At 33.5% G+C, this 16,748-nt stretch overlaps 1 long non-coding RNA gene and 1 pseudogene across 8 annotated transcripts in view; both read right to left on the reverse strand.

Moving 5' to 3' along the window:
• Nucleotides 1-16,748, reverse strand: part of LOC111096372 — a 118,005-nt gene that overhangs the window by 27,044 nt on the left and 74,213 nt on the right. The gene's annotated exons all lie outside the window — the stretch shown is intronic.
• On the reverse strand, nt 826-925 carry LOC119872447 (annotated as a pseudogene).

A 16,748-nucleotide genomic window follows, 5' to 3' on the forward strand; every position in this document is an offset into this window, starting at 1 on the left:
AATTTAATTATTATGATTCTATCATACACTATTAAAACTGCAGGGATCCCTGGGTGGCTTAGCGGTTTAATGCCTGCCTTCGGCCCAGGGCATGATCCTGGAGACCCGGGATCGATTCCCGCTCCAGGCTCCCTGCATGGAGCCTGCTTCTCCCTCTGCCTGTGTCTCTGCCTCTCTCTATCTCTGTGTCTTTCATGAGTAAATAAATAAATTCTTAAAAATAAAATAAAATAATTGCTGAGGTGCTCTTTAGGGGAAGTGATTCTCTTGCCACTGAGTTTTTGTTTTGTTTTGTTCGTTACATTAGACTGAGATGCCAGATGTCCACAGGAATATATACTAATATTTTAACAATTGTGTTTTTCTTATTTGAATTATTTATGAGATTTAAAATAAATTATCATTTAAAGTATTGTGTTTCATTTGGAGAAAATGATTTGTTATTTTGCATTTGTAACATTTCATTTAACATGTGACAGTAAATGATATATATGTAAAAGTAATTCTATTTAAAGAGTCCCCATTTTCTTTTTATTAAATTAATTAATTAATTAGTTAATTAATTTTGAGAGAGAGGGGGATGGAGGGGCACAGGGAGAGGGAGAGAGAACTCAGCATCATGGAGCCTGGCTTGGAGTTCCGTCTCATGACCCTGAGTTCATAATCTGAGTGAAATCAAACAGTCCAGCGCTTAACTGATTGACCTACCCAGGTGGCCCTCAAGAATCCTTTTAATAATTTAATGTCATATGGGGAAAACCACAAAAAAATTAAGATTGCATATTACAATTTAGTTTTCAAGGTCTTTTATTTATTTTCTATTTTTAATTTCATTTACTTTCTCATATTTATCCTATCTATGTACCAGCAATAATCGTGCCTCGGATAAACCTCATTGGCTGTGATACTGCCACTGCTCAAAGCTCTATCTATCTATCTATCTATCTATCTATCTATCTATCTATCAGAAAACCCACACATATTCATACACATATACATGTAGATATTTTGACTCCACACTTCTGCTTGAAAGTTTGTTCCATCTAGAATAACTGAGTCTGTCCGTTCCATCTTTTCAAATCTCATCCATTCTTCAATATACTGTACAAAACCTACCAGTTCTATAAATTTTCTGAACATCATTGCATGAAATCCTCTGCCCTTCTTTTGAATATTTTGTCTTTAACATTTGTATTATTTGTTTACTAAATACATGCTTCCTCCTCACAGTTCTTAGAAGTATGCTTAAACAGTTAAATACACTTCCACTGCTTACATATTTTCATTTAACTTTTACACACAAGTAAATTGTAAAATTATTATTTTAAAAAATATTTTCTTTTTAAGTAGATCCCTACACTCAACGAAGGGCTTGAACTCACAACCCCAAGATCAAGAGTTGCATGCTCTACCAACTAAGCCAGCCAGGTGCCTATAAATTGTAAAATTATTAAGAACAGAGTGCTTCCTGAGCAAATCTTTATCAAGTTGACTCCTAATTGTCTTTTGCAAAAACTAGCAAATACGACATAAACAATACATACAACATAAACAAAATCTACACTGTCATGTCTTACATTTCATATGGGAAAGTATGTATGTATATCACGTGTATGTATATATATGTATATATAATTGTGGTATATATTTTATATAGATACTTTAATAATAGTAAAATATAATAACTTAATTCTGATTGGCCCATTACAACTTTTCAAAATTCATTCTCCTCTATTGTTTTGTGACTTTTAATAACTTGGGAGGGTGAGTGACTGACATTATACTCCTTGCTCTGTTTAGGAGAAAACTAATAGGCAGAAGATTATAACTCAACTATAAAAATTTGATCATTATTACTTAAAATTAATTGGAGAGGCACCACAACAGGGCCTAGGAGACTTCTAATCCAGTGCCACTCAAACTATGTTTAGTGAAAGATCAGTTTCACACTCCCAATCTGTCACCAACTATTATTTTTAAATAATATAATAGAAATGAATTACCTTAAAAAAATATATATATATACACAAAACACAAATCCATTTTTTAAATTATTTGGTCCAATAGCCATCAAGTGACTTCAATAAATAGCTTTAAGGTCTGAAATGGTTTTCCTCAATGTGCTTATCATTTTGGATGGCGAACAAATAGGACACCGACCATCTCCAGCCTCTGGACCTCACTTTGAGTATTGTCTGTGTCAATCATGACATATCCCTTCTAAGAGAATCATCCTCATCCAGAACATCTGCCACCTAAGTGGCCCTGTTTACTCAGAAGTGATCTCTGTCGTCCACCATTTACAGCTGATTGGATTGAGACCAAAGAATGGCTGGCCAGGAAACTATGAACTGCAGCCAGGCTTGAAAAGATGAGCTGGACCCATGAGGTTTTATCTCTGTATTTAGGTCTAAGAAGTAAAAAAAAAAAAAAAAAAGGATTTTCTGTGACAGTCCAAAGTTTGTACATGCTTAAAATATGAGCTAGCAGAAACTCTGAGTAAGCCGTGCAAGATGGATTGGGACAGAGAAGAAAGAGGAAGATATGAAATACAGCTGAGTCATATTAATAGTGGCTCACGAAAGATTCAAAAACTGCTGATGCTGAGGCACAAAAAGCTGCCATAATTCTAGAATTACCTTTCAACTCCAATATTCCTTAGCCCCAGGCTTTAAATAGCATTTTCTTTCAATGTCCTAAGATACATATCCCATACTTCTTGCAATGTACATATATATCCTAACTGGCATAAATAGGTCTCTGAATTATTCAAGAAACTTAGTTTATCTAAGACATAGTTCAAGGCTTTTTCCATTATACCTAATAAGCTTATGTCAGGAACAACAGATGCCACATTTGAAAGACAAGTTGTTAGTGCATACACCTCTAACTGACTTTCAGTCTGCAATGAGATCGTGAGCAAAACTGGTCTCATCCGGTGCAATTCTGGTGCCAAATATCCGTCTCCTTCCTACCTATATATCTACTTCTCAATTTCTTTGTTTCCAACTTACTCTTGAAGAATATTAATTACAAAATTTTCCATAGTTAATTATAATCTGATTTTGCTCAAGCAGGGAATCCCTTCAAATTTATATCCAATTATTTCAGTAATGGAGGAGCCTCCACAGTTTACCTGCCCTCTGCATGTACTCCAATTTGCAGAGCTTTTTAGAAGCAGACCACTGGTCTAATGGACCAGATATGTGCCTCTAGTGTGTATGAATACAGATACATATTATGCGTTAGTGGTTTCTGGAATCAACCCTGAAATCAAAGGTACATGTTTGAGATTGAGTGCATAGTGATTCTCAAAACATGTTTTATTGCCCCAGTGCTTTTTTTTCTTGATGAACATGTTGAGATTATTTTTATCTCTTTAGCTATATTAAAATACCATACTTGCTTAATAGTAAGAAGTATTTGTTAGTCGAAAAATGGAAGCATAACTTCTTTTATTATTCTCTAGTATATTCTAGATTTTAAATGACTTCATAATTAAATGATTTATGTCAGAGGTTGACAATATGGGGTCTTAGATTAAAACAAGCCCCATGTAATCTTATTGAGCCAGTAGGTCACAAAAATAAGGGAAATTGTGTTTGAGTCACAGGAGAGAAGAGATGTTGGATAGATCTGTGAAATACTTTATGTTGTAGTATCAGCTGATTGATAGCAGTGATTCTCAGAAGGGTTCCAATATTATGCCTTTTAAAAGCTGGAGATTAGTGCAACCATGGTGAACAGCACAGCAACACTCTGGCAATGAAAAAAGGGTCAGGGCTGGCAAAATGTGGCAGGTGTCAAAATAAAAGGTTAGGCTCTGTGCCTGGGGACCCATCTGTCAGATATAAGTATGATAAGCAATTAATGTATTTATTTATATTGCTCATGACAAACCATGTATTCCATAAAAGTGGTCAATTTAAACATCCTCCACTGTTCTCTAAAAATTAGAATTAATATAAAAATAAAAATTTCAAGACAGAAAGCAAGGTCTAATAATGAAATGGTTTATTTAAATAAATAAGCAAAGGTTTGAAGAATTCTAGTAGTCTGCATTGAAGGATTAAATCCATTAAATATAACATTTTAATAATATAGTGTTTATATTCAGGACTTACAAAACCAATGTTTATTTTGCAAGATAATTTTGGCAACATTCCTTGTAAGTTCAGGATGCTTTATATTCATTAGATTATGCTCATAATCTAATAATAAAGTGAAGCCCAGAAAAATTGTGAGGAAATAAAAATTTAGAAATCTAATATATGTCTTACATTTTCTTTAAATGTTTTGTTCACAACCTTGTCATTATTAGAGCTTTCATTTTCACTTTGTGACTAATCCTGACTCTGCTTTATTTATTATTTATTTAGCTTTCTCACTACTTCTGCTTTACAATCTGTTTAAACTAGATTATGTTTATATTTAACATTCATCAGTGATACTTTTTTTACAGATAAAATACATTGTAACTTTTTAATAATAATCATAAACTTTTTAAATGTTATTTTATGTTACTGGTAATTCAATATCTAACCCAGAATTATTAATAAAAACAGATCTACTAAGTTTTATGCAAAAACTGACCCTTCCGAAATTTTTCCCTTAATGAAGTTAAAGCTCTGAATTATCATGTTTTAGGGGGATCCCTGGGTGGCTCAGCGGTTTAGCATCTGCCTTTGGCCCAGGGCACAATCCTGGAGTCCTGGGATCGAGTCCCAAGTCGGGCTCCCAGCATGGAGCCTGCTTCTCCCTCCTCCTGTGTCTTTGCCTCTCTCTCTCTCTCTTTCTCTATGTCTATCATAAATAAATAAATAAATAAATCTTTTTAAAAAATATCATGTTTTAGTAACTGAAACTCACACCTAATCGTAATACCAAAATTTGAAGAGAAACAACATGTAATTCTATAATGTAATATGCTCTACAGAGGGAAAATTCAAGTTCCTTCATTGTAGGGGGAAAAATGCCAATATGACTATGTTATTGCCAAGTTGCACATCCTGTCTGCTAAGTGATGAAATTTAACAAGTAAAGCCACTGTAATAGTAAAGAGAATCATTTGGCTTTGGAAAGAATGGAGATATTATGTTCAGTTGATTTATTTTCTTTGTGTTGAAGAAATATATATGCCATCAGTATATTCCATTTATTAGAGGGATATTGGTTAAGCTTTAAGTCAATGATTCTTCTCCCCAGAATTCCTCTGTAGTGCCTGACATCATTATATTCTTAAACTATTTACTATTGCTAATATCAAACTTAGCTTCCCATGGTTTAATGTTAGAGTAGGAGTTGAGGAAGGAAAGGTAAATTTAAAAAAAGATACAAACTAAAAACTGTTTTTTATGTTCCACTTAATGGAACTTGCATGACTTACAAATTATGTTTGCAATTTAATTATAATTAACTGTTATTAAAGTCAAATTAATTCATGGCTTTATTTCCTGATTGAATTCAATGTTTTTCCTATTTCCAATTTTATTTTCATTTGAACCTCAATCATCTAAGTTAGCTCTGTCTCCTATCTATTTCCTCTCATTTGCTTGGATGCCCTTGAAAATGAATCAGGTCAGAAAAATTCCTTATTTACTATTCTAAACAACTCTTCAAAACCCTGGGATATGCTACATAATAAAAATAATAATTTCAACAGAAAGTCAAGATGTCACTGAATTTTGCCATAGAACCACAAGAATAATACCTCAGACAGAAGGTAAGATTTTTGTTTTACTTCTGGACAGTGAGAATTATCCATTTCAAGTTAGTTCTTTCAAAGCATATATGGGAAGAAAACATACATTGGGTCTCATTTTGTGAAAAGAAAAATCAACTTAATTTTTACTTTTATTTTTCTACAGAAGTATATGAGAACAATTTTGCTGTGTATATATTTACTTCAATTCAGCCATTTGGAGAAATTATGAAAATTCTGATGAGTTTTAAAACTCATAGTACAAACACGCATTGATCTATCATCACAGGTATGCTTTCATAAATTTCATCTTCTCAATCAGATATAAATTCACACCAATTTGTAAAATTGTTTCCTTTATTTTTTAAAACTCAACACATATATGATTACTTGGGAAAAATAAATTTTCTCATTTGTCATTTTTTCAATCCATGGTAATGGTAAATGGTATTTAAAAGTACCTTAATTATTTTAACAATGGATGAAAATTCTTAGTATAAAATCTGTTATGTGAATGAAATACCCTAAAACAATTTCATTTCATATTGTGAAAAAAAACCTATTATTTTCAAAAGTTCTATCATTTCTTTTTTTTTTTTTCTTTTGAGAGAGAAGGAGGGAAAGAGAGAGAGAAAGCATAAGCGTGAGGGGAGAGGAAGAGGGAGACAGAGACTCTTAAGCAGGCTCCACACCCAGCTCAGAGCCTGATACAGGGCTTTATCTCATGACTCTGAGAGCATAACCTGAGCTGAAATCAAGAGTTGGACACTTAGCCAACTGAACCACTCAGGCACCCCCGTTGTTTCCATATTTTTAAGATGTGTTTCCATCAAACAGAAAATTATGTTTTTCATCACATAAAATAATGTTGAGTCTCACCCATTGTCAAGGCATCATTATATCCCCTTCTCAGACTCTCTATATTTGCTTCTCCTATAGTTTTTTAAAATTGATTAACCACTCATACAAACAGAAGGTAAGTACTATGATTTTCCTCATTTACAGATAAAGATACTCTATTACAGAGAGTTTAAATAATTCATACAATGTGAACCCAACTTATTTTAGTAATTAGATTTCTATCTACTTACTTGCTTAAACAAGGAATGCCAGTATGTCAAAGAAATAAAGAGCAGAAGTCTGAAAGCCATGCCATGAGGTAAGAAGAAAAAAACTATAAAAAAAAGAAAATAAAGTAAAAAGAAGCAGTCTGAAATAGCAAAGGGATTTGTTGTGGGTCAACCATAAAGATTTTAAGATAAAAAGCAGCAGCAGAATATGAATAGAAGCCAACATTGGCAAAAATTATGAAAGCTTAGGATGGGAATGGAAATGGAAGACCAATGGAAATGATGAGGGAAGAAACATAATTCTTCTTGGCCTCTCACATATGCTTATTGAATAATTCTGAGACTAGAGTCCTTACATTAGTTTCTAAAAGATGACAGAGGTGGATCTATGTTTCTGGCATTAAAGATGTTACTGACATCCATGATTTTTGTGATTTGTTAGGTGAATAGATTATTACTTTGGAAGCCATTATTGTTTGACACTTTAGAAGATGGACTTTGTAGGCAACCAGGAGCTGAAGTCCTGGCTCCCCAACTTACTGTGATTTCGATCTTGGCAGTGGTATGCTAGAGTAACCTCCTACAGGCCCCTGATTGATGATTATGTGCATCTCTTCCCAACATCATGTTCAGTGACATCATACTGGTAGTTTAAAATCAGCCAAGTTGAAATTATTTATATCCCCAAAAGTGGCAAACCCTATAGATCTAGTCTTTATTCTTCATGTGCCTGGTTACCAGCACAGCGCTGGACCTTGGGCAAATTTCCTAACCTTCTTGAGCTTTAGATTTTTTTTCCTTTGAAAAGAAAAAAAAATTGTTATAACAGGTCTTCTTAGGATTCTGCAGACCTTCAAATGGATGATATATTTCATATATCTAGTAAACATCAATAGTGGTAGCACTCTAGTTATTTAATTCAGCTTATTGCACAGAATATTGAACAATTTTGCTTTTCCAGCACACTAGAAAGCATTTCAATTAGTTCATTAAAATTCTAGGAGAGAAAGATTTGTAAAAATTATTTTACTGACTTTACAGGTAAAACGGTTTTCCTTACGTAAGATTTTTGTAAAGAAGATAAACAATTGCTAACACTTGCATGTGATTTCTTCTGTATGGTTAGTTTAGAAAATTTCTGCTTCCTATAGTTACTCATACATGGAAGCTCAAGGGCACCTCTTGGGGTTTTAACCCATTATTTACTGAATGAGATTAAATGCATGGCTTCAGTTATTCAAAACTTCTTGGTAAGTTAATAAAAAGACTGATTCTGGCTATACACCCCACTGTTTGAAAAGCTCAAACAAAATTCTGAGCCGGAGGCTACCATATCTATCAAGATGACAGGCGGTGTGTATACCTTGAAACTCTAAAGGTAGGCACTGCAGGAAATAGGAATTTAAGAAAGGATTAACCAGTCTAGAGATAACCTTGCTTAGTTGCCTCGCTAACAATTCTCTCATCTAGGTAGTCTTTGATGTAGATTATTTATTCTCAAGATTGTTGTTTCATTTCCAGGCCTTGGAATAAAATTCTTCAGAATATTTTAATTTAAATTTTTATTATTTATTTATGTTTGTTTAATTTATTTATTTTTGAGTTGGCTCCATGCCCACAGCAGGGCTTGAACTCATGACCCTGAGATCAAAAGCTGCATTCTCTACTGACTAATATAATATTTTAAAAAGAGTTATACATACACATTTTCCACTATACTTCACAAAGCATGAAGATTATATTATTTAAGATATTTTAAAATTCATTTAAGTAATTTTGTAGTAGGAAAAGAAACAACTGAACTTGAATTCTAATGTCCTCTATTACTTTAAAGATGTTGTGGTAGATTGTTTACAAAGATGACTAAAATAATTCCATCTTCTCTCTGTATACGTACTCTTTGCAATACGACTTTGCTTTTCTTCTTACCAAGAGGTGACCTATGGTTTCTCTACTCTTTCAGTCTAGCCTGTACCAAGTGGCTTGCTTTGGACAAAGCAAAGATGATGAAAACAGAGGTTTGAAAAGCATTTACACTTTAGGGTTGGCTGTGTTTGCTGCCCTGAGACACTATGAAGCAGCTTGAACTAGTTTCCTGGAGAATGAGACCACATGGGGTAGAGATGAGCCATACTAACTGAGGATACCTAGACCAATCAAGGTGCCAAACACCAGACACATGAACAAGCCCATTCGAAATCATTCAATTTCAGAAAACCTGTCTGCTACCTAGACAACCAATTTACTATTCCACAGAATTATAAGGAAAAATAGAATAGTTGTTGTAAGCCAGGGATCAGCCAATCTATATCTCATGGGCCAAATCACACGTTCTTGAGAATAGTTTAATTGGAACATGGCCAAATTCATTTGCTTATGTACTGTCTCCTGCTTTTATGCTATAATGACAGAATTGAGTAGTTGCAACAGAAACTGTATGCTTGCAAAGCCTAAAATATTTGTTATCTTCTCCTTTATACAAAGAGTTTGCTGATCCAGTTTTAAGCCCCTAAGTTTTGGGGTGGCTTGTTAAGTAACTATAGAAAAAGAGCACAGATTTATTTTCAAAAAAAGAATATGCCTCATTTCTTATTAAACTAATAAAGTTCTATGTGAAAAAATACAGGCATTATTTTGAGGGAGTCAATAGTCTCTTTTATGGCAAAAGCAATACCATTCAGTTTGCATTTATAAAGTACAGTTATGAAGACTGCTAGTTGTACACCAGTATCTGGTCTTCCCTTTTTCCATAGTAATACAATTGGAGCTGGGAATGTAGCCACCCCGTCAGAGATTATATTATGAGCTCAATTCTCAATTGTGTGTGACCACAGGCCAAGGTTTCCCCCTGTAGACTACAAATGGAAGTGATGTATGCATTTTGTGGGCCCACTAACTAGAACTTATAGCAACCTGATTTATCATGTAAGCGGCAGAATGTCCTAAGAGAATGGAAGAGTACATAATGAAGAGAACCTCAGTCACTGGAGGTGGAATAGAGCCACCCTCCAACTTGGACCACTCATCTTAGACTAGTAACATGAGAGAGAAATAAACTTGAAAATTCCTTATGAGCTACTGAATTATTTTTAGGTGTCCTTTTTTGTAGCAGGTTACTCTTATCCTAACTAATACAGTACTCTTATACAACATACTTGGTTAGAAAATGATTCAGTGGGTAAACACTGCATCTTGGGTCAAAAATTCTAGGATATTTTGAAAGACTTTGCCCCAATTTTCTGAATTGGCCAGAGGCTAGTCAGTTATAGTAACTGTGATTTTGTTTCCCCAGATAAAAATATATAACTCCAGATAGGCTAAGCAGGAGTTTTGAAACTGACCTTTCTAATTTCTACTTCTACCAAGGAAGAGGACCACAATAACTGGTGATTGCCCTAGGCATGTGTCACTTTAGTCCCAGGAAATGCTTATATACCAACATAGTGCCTTAGGTAACATCATGGGAAATAATCAAGGTGAGTTTTTGGCACTTGGAGAGCTAGGGATAGTTTTCCCTTGAAAAGACACATGTATTCCATTTTGAGACAATTAGAAGAAAATTGGGAAAGAAAATTTTAGTTACATTCTGAATATATACTCAATGGTGGCAGCCAGTAAGTCTCAAGTTTTAGGGTAAATGAGGGAAACTTGTTTAGCATGCAGATTTGAATTAGCTCTCTCCCTCTCCTCATACTCCCAGAAATTACGTTTTAAGTAGGACTAGTGGTGGAGATCTACCATATAAGAATGGAGGTCACTGACTCTTTGAGAAATCAGAGCCACAGCAGAAATTAAATTCAGATAATAAGACTCAGCTCCAGGAATTGGAACTTGATGTGGCAAATAAATTCTGGAGAAGAAGAGTTACATCAAGATGTCCAAAAGAAATATTTTATGAACGATTTTGTTGAAAAACTAACAAGGAAGAATTACCAAACACACCAGTGAAAATGAAATTGGCCCATTTCCCCTGTAAACTGTTCAGCATTCAGTAAGTTTAAAAGTTAAACTTCCTTTAGAAGTTATATTAGGTGCTTTCATTATACTCCATAATTTCTAGATCAGGGGAAGTAACACATTAAGTTTAAATATCTAATTGTGTGTTTTCCCTGCTAGATTAAAGGTTCTGTAAGGAAAGAAATTGTTTTTCTTGTTCACCAGAGTATCCACAGTTTATTAAGATGCTAAGAACATGCAAAAAGACTTACCTAACACTTATCAAAGGAATAAATCTCTGAATGGAAAATAGCTGGTTGGTTTCACCAATATAGGAAATGGACATGAACAGCAATGAGACCAGGTGAAAATTGCCTTAAAAATGTGCTTATATTAAACAGATAATGACTTAAGCATGATAGACCCAACAGAGGTAGGTTCAGGAGATAATGTTGGGTCATGTCCCCCTGAGGACATTCTAGTTTGGAGGAAGGAGGACATTTTAGCCCAGAGCCAAGGATTGGAGATAAAAACCCTTATTCAGACCAATCTTCCTGCAAGGACTATATGTAGCTTTGGGGAAGAGACTTTGAACCACTTTGATTTTCTGCTCTGTTATTCTTCTATAATTACTGTGGCTATTCTTCTATTTTATTAAATATTCTTTTGGATAACATAGAGGATAATGTGCTTGTGAGGAATGGAGCTGAGGTTTCGATTTCCCAGCTATCAGATAAGTGATGTCCCAGATAGTAGGATCCAAACTTGAACAAAGAGAAGCACAACTAAAATGTGGAATCTAAAAAAAGTCAAACTCATAGAAACACAGAGTAGAATGGTGGTTGTTCAAGGTGGGTAGTGTAGGAAATAGGGAGGTTGGTCAATAGGCACAAAATTTAAGTTAAAAATTGAATAAATTCTAGGGATCTAATCTATAGCATGGTGACTATAATGAATAATACCATGTTATGTACTTGAAACTTGCTAATAGAGTAGATCTTAAGTGTTCTCACTACAAACAACATAAATTATAACTATGTGAGATGGTAGATATGTTAGCTTAATTGCAGTTATCATTTCATGATATATATTTGTAATCATCACATTATATACCTTAAAATATATATGTGTGTGTGTGTATACATATAGATACACACACACACATACACACACACACATATACAATTTTTATTTGTCAAATTATACCTTAATACAGCCGGGTTGGGGAAATACAAGTAACTTAAAACATAATCCATCTCTCCAGATTATGTTTTTGACACAATTGTTTAACATTTTAACATTTAACTAAAATATATTATTTGTCTACTTCAAAACTCAGGTTTTAGGGTACCGTGTATTCCAAGAATAAAAGAGAAGAGAAATGAAGGACATTAATATATTAGAGGAGAAAATGGTAGAAGCTCGTAAAAAAAGGTACAAATGTAGGCTGAAGTCATTTAACCTCTCCTCTACCTGGATCTCATTAGTAAAATTAGGAGGCAGGATGAAATAATTTATAAGGTTGCTATTAGCTTTAAAATTTTTATGAGTTCAGAGCCTTTAAAACATGGTGTCTTCAGCAAAAAATACCACTGCAAATTTTTTTTCAATATTCCCTTTTACCTATAATGGAAACAAGTTAAAAATAATAGGCCTAATGTTCACAAATCCATTAAATATTTACTACTTACTCTCTTGATGACCATTTTGATTCAATACATGGTATGTATAAATCATCAATATTTTCAAAATTTAAAAATGTCCATGAAGGAATTTTTTAGCTTCTGTGATAGCTTTGAACTAAAGTATAATATACCTTCCTGTTTGTGTAAGTGTTTTTATGCTTATCATTTGTCAGTAAGCCTAAGAATCTAAGTACAATATTATATATACATGCTAAGTGCTTCGTTTATCATTATAATTTCCCTCTTGAATTGCAAATTGCATAACTTCTCTAGGGTTCCCCCATTTATTTTTAAAATGTTGGTATCCAGGTAACAACCAAAAAAAGGAACTTCTTCAAATCATGTGGTATGCTAACACTGAAAATAAAATGAATTATTTCCCTTGAGGGAAATGTTATTAAGGATAAAGAGGAGACACAGACAGATAGATAGATAGATATTGTTTATACATAAATAATGTGCTAATACTATTTTATAGTTTTATAAATTTTTCTTATTTAATTCTATGTCATTCTTAATATTTTTCTTTTTTTAATAAAAAATTATCATTTATTTTTCTTCTTAATGACATGCCTTCTTTTTTTTGTATTTTGTATAAATACTCCCTAATATTCCTAGTTCTTTATACTAGATGTTGTACAGTAAATATTTCTTGATTGATTAACCATTTCAAGACTGCTTCCAACACTTCCTTCCCATCCTCAATGTGACAGTGTCATATATCTTAACAGTCTTCCACCCCCACTTCTTCTAGGGGCATAGGATGTAATTGTGGCCAATGAGACACAAGGTAGCATCTGCTAGAAAGATTTTTCCACACTCTTCAGAAAAAGGAAGAGATGACTTTCATCCAACCTTTGAACAATTTATGAGAAGTGTTGGAAGCTGCTGTACCCATCTTGTAAGGCTAGAGAGAATAACACATTCTAAGGAAGACAGAGTAGAGAGTCTCTGAACCAACCCTGTACCACCCTACCTCTATATAAGTTCCTGATAGGTGACATAATAAATCTTCCACTTTTAGTTGGATCTTCTGTTTATTGCAACTGAATTTGCTACACTCATTGTTTCTTTATTTCCAATCTCCATGTACATAAACACTCCCTTCTTATAGAGCCTACTTATCTGAAATCTTAGGTAAGAGTAAGATAGCACAACAGCACGGTTTCCTTTGAGGTCACAGGTCTAAGTACTACCCCAATTATATAATAATAATAATAATAATAATAATAATAATAGTAATAATAGAAACAGCTCTCAATTATTGAGTGCTTTCAATGAATAAAAAGCACAATGTGCTACAAACTTCACATGAATTAATATTTACAACGAATCTATAAAGTAGGGAATAACATTATTTCTACGTTTAAAAATGCAGAAAACATGGCAAAAAGATTATAAGTAACCTGACAAGATCCCACAGCTAATAAATGAATAAACTCAAGGTCTGACTGGAATGAGGCAGTAATCATTATCTCTTAATGCATGTGTGTATTTAAGATACTGGCTATTTATGGATTTTTGGCAGCATGTAGGAATAAAATGAACAGGCTAGCATATCATCTTAGTGTTCTCTAAACTTGTCACTTATAGCTCTGTGAATGGACTACATTAATGATTTGCAGGTATGAGGGAGGTATATAGCATTGTATATATAGCATCTGCAATTAAAGAAGAACACTTATATGACATCTAGCAAGATGGATATTCCTCTATATTGAGAAAATTTTACATGTTCACTGGTGGTTTCAAAGTTGTAGACACATCACTTAACACAATGCCAAATTTCCCTGGACATACTATATACCCCTTCTATATTGAAAAAAATAGGTAAATTAAAAGGTAAACCACTCATCAAACTTATTATTTTAAATATTACTATCATCTTGATTTTGAGAATATAGGAGGCTCAGAATAGTAAAGTATGGTATTTTTTTACTAGACCAAAACAAGATCTTGAGTTAATAAAATTAGGTAATGAAATTATTTTTTTAAAAGATTTCATTTATTTATTCATGAGAGACACACAGAGAGAGTCAGAGACATAGGAAGAGGGAGGAGAAGCGGGCTCTATGCAGAGAGCCTAATGTGGGACTTGATCCCTGAACTTCAGGATCCTGCCCTAAGCCAAAGGCAAACACTCAACCACGGAAATTATTAAAACTTCTTTTTCTAAGTAATTTTATCAGTAATTAAGTAATTATGCTCTACTTAATAGAATGACCTTTAAAACTAATTTTAAAATTTTATGTACTATTTTGTCAAATAACATTCAATATACAAAATTTATATGTAATATTTGATATATACATATAACAGTAACAATATTTGATAATAAAAATTGTGCAGCATGAGAATAAAGTAGCCACAAACCTTTCGGCCAGCACAGTAAGTAGAATATTATGCATATCACTGAAGCAGTGCCTATGTTTTCCTCCTAACTCCCAAAGGTAACCAATATCCTGAATGGTGGTTTTATTGTTACTTTGCTTTTTCAAATAGTTTCTACCATAAATGTATTTATCTCTAGAATTTTAGCTTTATAATTTTGAGCTCATATAGTAGGAGCTTTATAAAATTTACACATGGTCTGTGACTTGCTTTTCTTACTCAAGTCTATGATTCTTAGATCCATGATATTGCATGTAGCTATAATCCGTTCATTTTAATGACTACATAATATTCCACTGGGTGCCTATACAACAGTGTTCTAATTCAGTCACTTTGAAAAAGCATTTTGGTTTTTTTGCAGTTTAAAAAAATTACTCTTAGTAATATGTTACTTGTGTATTCAAATTCTATTTTTTAAATTTCTACTTAATGTAACAATTTAAAGAGATGAATGGAGTCTTTCACTATGGTTGTGGATTTGTCATACTGTTGTTTCAGCCACTTTTGCTGTATATATTTTAAAAATGTTTATTAGATGCACACAAGAATTATTAAATCTTTCTGATGAATTTGTTTTTGTCATAATGCATTTAGTCATTATATTCCTAATTATGCTATTTTATTCATTGAAGTTGATCTTATCAGTTTTTAATAGATTTTTAAACTTAATATTTGCCTGCTGTATATTTTTATATATTTCTCTCAATTTTTCCATAACCTTATGTTTAACGGTGGCCCCTTAGAGGAGAGAATCTAAAAATATCTTTTTTGTTGATGTTTCGTCTATGTCTTAAATATGCTTGCCTAGAAAACAGAACCTTGAGGCAAAAGCTCATGCATAATAGCTTTCTTGGGGGTGCAATCCCAGAGAAGCAAGAGCGAAGGAAAAATTGAGGCTAATAAGAACTATATCCTGAGCAGGTCACAGCTCTACATCACAGTTGGCTGTTAATAGTTGCAGGAAATCTCAAGAGGAACTATATGAAACTGTTGCAACTTGGAATAGTCTGTTGAGGTGAAGGAAAGGCAAACAATTTACTTGCTGGCTCCTTCTGATTACTATTTTTTGTTGGTTATAGTCCGTTCTATACAGTATTAGCTTTCCAAATTTCTGAGTTGTGTTTGCTGGCCCCTCTAGACAATATGCTGGTGAAGCCAGTGCCTCCAGGCATCCAATGCAGCCAATAGGCTGATGCAGTGTTTTTATGTCAGTTGGTGCAATGTGTGGAAGCACCTAAATTTGTGGCAATGAGGTGGATATATCCAGGGCATCACAACTGTGGAAGGTGAGAGTATTTGAGAGAGCTGCTCTCCTTCCACTTCATCACCAGAAAGGCAAGTGGCTGAGGCCTGAAGACATAGGTGGTGGTTTCATGCAGAATTCAGGTAGTGCATAAACTGAGCCCAGTACAGTCCATCTCTGCAATATTTGGATCTGCTTGCAGTCAATCTCATGTGAGTGTAATTGCCCATACTTTTTCTCTGAAAGCTGAAGTGCCAGTCCAATCTGTTTAGGAGGTAGCGAATCCTAGGAAACTGAAAGACTCAGAGTTTTAGCAGATCATAGTTATAGTTCTCACTGCTTCAGCTGGTCCAGTGTTGTAATGAAAAGATTTAAGGAATAAAAAGCACAGAGAGAAAGTAATAGAAGTTCAGAGAGAAGAGAAAATGGCATTATGCTAGGTTTAGAATATATAAAACTTATAAGAATTTAGAAATTGTATGATCTCTAGTTTTTTTCCCTCATTTCATCCTCCTTCCACTAACCAGATGTCAAATATTTTTCACTTATTATGGAATTAATCTTTTTTCACATTTGCCCCTTAATACTTTTAGACTGAGAAATATATTTTTCAACCTCTCCTAAATGCAACGAAAATAGATTTGTTGTGTAATTTATAAAATTGATTCTACTTATGAGGGGTCTATCATGCAGCAAAATGTCAATTAGAAAATGAAGTTTCT

This window comes from Canis lupus, chromosome 6, assembly GCF_011100685.1.
Source record: "Canis lupus familiaris isolate Mischka breed German Shepherd chromosome 6, alternate assembly UU_Cfam_GSD_1.0, whole genome shotgun sequence".
In the NCBI taxonomy this organism is placed as follows: domain Eukaryota; kingdom Metazoa; phylum Chordata; class Mammalia; order Carnivora; family Canidae; genus Canis; species Canis lupus.